This window comes from Corticium candelabrum, chromosome 15 (assembly GCF_963422355.1).
Source record: "Corticium candelabrum chromosome 15, ooCorCand1.1, whole genome shotgun sequence".
Classification (NCBI taxonomy): Eukaryota; Metazoa; Porifera; class Homoscleromorpha; order Homosclerophorida; family Plakinidae; genus Corticium; species Corticium candelabrum.
In genome coordinates, this window is record NC_085099.1 from 3,068,635 (window position 1) to 3,074,174 (window position 5,540).

Below are 5,540 nucleotides of genomic sequence, written 5' to 3' on the forward strand. Positions count from 1 at the left end.
TCACGGATGTACTCACTTCATAGGATGACTCTCTAACCAATTGAGCTACAGCACTACACGCACACACACTCTCCTCCTCCTGTATTGCTTCCGTCTAAACAGACATGCTACCCCCTTCAGTGAAGACAAAGATAAAGTAACATAACGGTCTTCCATGCATTTGTGCACTGAATAGCCTCCTTTGATTCTAAAATATCTCTTACAGGTCTGGCATTCAATGGCTCCAGTTTACTGATGTACAGGTTTTTGTCTTTCAGCAATGCATTTAATTATGTCTTTTCAGATCACTAATGAGTCTGAACATCTGAGGCAGTCACGACAGACAACAGCTTGTAAATCAACATTATACGTATATTTTCTAGTATTACTACGCTTGGCAATAATATATATATATATATATATATATATATATATATTAAAAGTATATATTTATATACTGAACAAAATATGCACGCGCGCACACACAAAATGGACAAATGGACAAATGTTAAGCCCTCCACGTCTTTCGACGTCGACCTTGAGATCAGTTGCGGAGATAGCTCCCCCTGCCTCTAGAGACAGGGCCTCCATGCACTACGTGGAGTCTTGGGGCCAGCGCTACAATCCACCTGGAGCTTGGCCAGAGGCATCCAGGGCACTGACAATGGCGCAGCTCTGGGACTGGACACCAAGGTCCACAAGTACCCGTCTGCTGCATGACGTTACTGCCAAGCCAGCGGTCTTGTCCACCCCAGTCAATGACCAGGTACTCATTTATACTCCTGAGTCGAGAGAAGCAAGTGTGGGTGAGTTTCTTGCTCAAGGAAACTGCGACAGTGTTGCCTCCACCAGGATCGAACCTTCAACCCTCATCACGAAATACAAGATCCCGGATGTCATCACAAACGCTCTACCATCTGCCCCACTGTACCACAAGCGCGTGTACTCACACACACACACACACACACACACACACACACACACACACACACACACACACACACACACACACACACACACACACACACACACACACACACACACACACACACACACACACACACACACACACACACACACACACACACACACACACACACAGACAGACAGTGACCTACTAAACGTGTTGTGTCACATGTTAACAGTAAATTAAGTTTGAAATAATTGTTTTGGTTCATATTGTCTATATATTACCGTATTTCTTCGATTAATGCTGTGGCATTTATTTCTAGCTAGCGATACAACTGAGGCGTTTAAACGAGGACGGCGTTTAATCATCAAAGAAATACAGTAATATAATTTCACGTCAGTTGCATACCAATTGATCAGACATAATCTCTAACAAATTAAACGCATTCTATCACTAGCAGCTAAATCACTTGACGATATCCACATACCTAAAATAGTTACAATATTTAGGTGTTAAAGATCTCTTTCAAACGTGTTTCCTGCATCAATCAGTACATGCACTAGAACAGAGGCGTAGGAAGCAAATTTAAAGCCCTGCGGCCTGGCCTAATGCGCGCTAGTAAGCACAGTCATGTAGCGTGCTCTACCACAGATACTGAAAGTGTTTGGGACACAAAACAGATGGAGTCGGCACTCTTCGCTTGATTGCTCAACATGATGAGCTTTGAACGGCAGTGTCCTTGGCTTACTGCTCATCTCCGCACTCCTCTTTCATGCAGACGCAATGTGTCCCATTTTCTTGCCCTTGTGACATTCTTTATCCTTGTGCCAACGCGGCTTCAGCCATGATCTCGCAGTTTAGTGATTCTGCACAGTATGCATACATGTACCATGGAGACAGACCGGAAGAAAGCTTAGTAGAGTGTGGGTACGCGAGGTCACCAAAAAGCACAGTCACACTGCTTCCTACGCCACTGTAGAACATTGTAATCATTGCATATATCATACAAGTTCTTACAATACAGCAATTTTCCTCACATGTTCCACATTCCAACCAATTCTTGAAATTAACTACTCTTGCACCAATCAGAGACACCACACAATATTTACCTCTCTTCTCCACAAACGTGACAAGAGCTTCAGTGAAAACATTGTGGGCTTGTGCCCGATTTCCCATCGCACAAAGAGCTAGAATAAGCTTACGTTGAGTAGCACCTTTCGCATGCTTGTTCACCCAAGCATCCAGCATTCGCATTGCTTGGTTCTGTGGATTCCGGGGGTCCATACTCCTGATACTGTCTGTACGATTTATATTGAAGAAGTCAGCATCAAGATTGGAAGCCAGCTTTTCCCAACTAGCGGATATTTCAGAAGCCACCTTCACCAGCTCTTTTCCTTGCACGTTGCTATCAGCTTGCTGATCCATGCTGTACTGCGGCAGTGGGTCCCTTACTTCTATAACATTAATTAATTAATTAACTATATATCAATATCTAGCTGAATAGCACAATATCACTATTTAGCAAGTCCGTTCTCATAGTAACCACACTAAGTAATAAATAGCTAATAAATCGATTTGATGGAATTCGAACAAATCAAAATTTGGACAAATTCCGTCAAAAATGATTTCAATGTGTACAGCTCTGATACCAATTATGTTTAAAATGTAAAGTAAGCAAACCGCCGAAAATGGTGATTCTAAATTCTAGACTACAACAACCAGTTGCCATGCACATTTGGCATGCACATTTCCAACAATTAATTAATTGGCAGTTAGTGTGACTGGGTGACTGGATAGCTAGTCTACGTGTAGTAGCTAAAAGCTTAGGTGTTACTGTTACTGCTAATTAAAACTTATAAGAAGAAATTTAAAAATAATTAAAAAATTAATTAATTAATAAGCCAAAGCTCTCTACAATTTGACCCGGTATATTAAAATAACAATTTCCAGTAATTAATTAAAAAGTTAAAAACTGACTTTTGAAAAGTGAGTGTTGGTAGTTGTAGTCACACTGAATATATAACAAAAAACTAAACCCTACTTTCAAACAATTACTTTCAGTAGAGTAGTAGCTTAGGCAGGACTTACTAATTGCATGCCTCCTAATCAATTATGCAGGAACTAACCCGCCCGACTATACATATGTTGTCGTTTAGAGTAGCCTAGTTCCATGCAGACCCTCTCACGCCATCGTGCCCGGTTCCTGTATGAAACGACAACGCCATATGGGAACTGGGCACAACGGCAGGAGAGGGTCTGGTACACGAGGCTAGTTTAAAGCAGAGCCTCTATATATACAGTACTATACTGGTCAAAAGGATTACTCACTCGTAGTAATTGCTGATTTAGACTGAATTCAACAATTTGTCATTACTGGGGTTCCATGATAAGTAATCACATTGGTCACATTGCGTTAGTCAATGAGCGGTTACTTAAACGCTGAAAGTACATACGGTATGCATTCTCGAAAATGTGTTAGTTCCAACAATCCACGTGTTTGAACTAGGTCATGGTGACATCACACTAATACATGACAATGCTCTCGCTCACCAGGCAAAGGGTGTTCAAAAATGGCTCCAGCATAATGGCTACAGCTCTCTTAGTCCCTGGTCAGCTCAATCACTGGATCTTAATCCAATTGAGCACATATGGGATTATCTTGTGTGTGTTGTTCAGCAGCAGCTGCCACATAAACATCAGAGCTGTAAACAATGTCATAGACACTAAAGGAGGTTACACAAAATACTGAATCGCTAAACGACTAATTTTGTTAGGATAATTGTAATTAGATGCCACATGTGTAAAATGTTGATTTGAGTAATCCTTTATGACCGGTACTATGGCTCTGGTTTAGAGCAACTAGCATGGAGATAGTCTAAATTGCACGTGTCATCTCAAGCTGGACAGACTATAGTAACACAAGAATGCATTCTGTCCAGCTGTATGAGGTAGTGTTGTAACAGATTAGAGAAAACTCAAAATTTGTAACACTTAGAAAGCAGCAAAAACACTCTAGAGAAACTTCTATTTCTAATTCGTCCGGATTAAATATTAATTCATCTACTACTATATCAGGTCCACACAACCTACATCTAAAAGCCTGAAGAACAAAAGTCGGTGCATGTGGGTGTAGTTGACAAACTGAAAGCGTACACAATGCCTATTTATAGACAGAGCTCAGTGTGGAAAATCGAGAATTATTTTGGCTCGGACAGACTGAGCCTAGGTCGGACATTCTTGTACAGTGTTACATGTCTAAGTGCCTCCCCTACTGAAACCATTTTTTGCATGGCATTAAAGGCAGCCGAGGTTTTCTCTGGATAAAGCATGCTAGGAGGCATCTAAGTTCATGAAATTAACAGTTACACCATTGGACAAGCCATCACGTGCTAAGAGACAAGGTTTACACTATCGTATATGCGAACAAGTAGATGTTTTGTCCAAACATGTCCCAACACTGGTGCAGTATTTGGTCAGACAAACAACACAATTGATGGGACATGTTATGTCCTACCATTGTTTTCCACACTGGAGCTGAATACCAGCTCAAGTTAGGCTTATGTTGAAAAACACTAGCCTCGGCCTCCCAGACCCGTATAGCGCCGATTCAAAATCGTGGAGAACGATTTTGAATCTGCACTGCACGGGTCTGGGAGGCCGAGGCTAGCAAAACACACAATTTACATACTGATTGTTATGTTTAAAACAGGAAATATGTTTATACCATTCTGTCATAGCGCGACTAATTAACTTCAAGGTGCATACTGCATGGCCCAGCTTTAGTGCTTTCATTAAAATATTTATATTAACATACCTATATTGCAAAGAGTTTCCTGTGCTAATTGGTACTTTACCTCATTTAGAATATCCTAATGGTAGAAAATTGCATCAGACTACACACTGTATCCTACCTATACAACAATTTCTTTACTATTCCAACCACTCTTGCACTGACCAATTGACTAGCTATGCCCCAATCAGAAACTCCACATGAACATGAAATGTCACAAGATGAATGAAACATGTGATCAACAGTTTTACACTACTATATTCACCTACTATCTACAACCATAACGTTCACTGACCTTGTTGTGGTAGTCCGCCTTGAGTTTTCATCATTTGAGATTCTTCATCAACTAATTACAGTCAACATTAAGATGTGTGATAACCAATTAGAATATTGTGATAAAAGTAATTACCAAAAAGATGTTGTTTGACTGTCATCATATGCCTTGGAAAGGCAGCAGACGTGCTGGCAGCATACACCTGAAAGTAGTCTCCTCTGCTTTCATTAGAGCCATTAGATCTAGAGATTTCATTAGATCTAGAGATGGACTCGAGAATAAACCCAGCAGCATCCAAGTCACGACACGCCGTTAGAACCTTTTCGAGAGCTTTCCTTTTGCCAGACTTTGTCGTCTCTGCTGCGATAATAGCTGCCAGTTTGCTATCATTGTTGGATAATTGTGCAGTAGTATTTTCTAGTTTGTTCTCGTTCCAGCCAAGTTTAGCAGCAATTTGTAAATATTTGCTAGACACGTTTTGCACAATAAGCTCTTTCACATCGTCTTCACTCTTCACTTGAAACAAACGTTTGACTAAATCAAAATATATCAAAGTTGAGAGTTGTCTAATAACTAAAATTAGAACA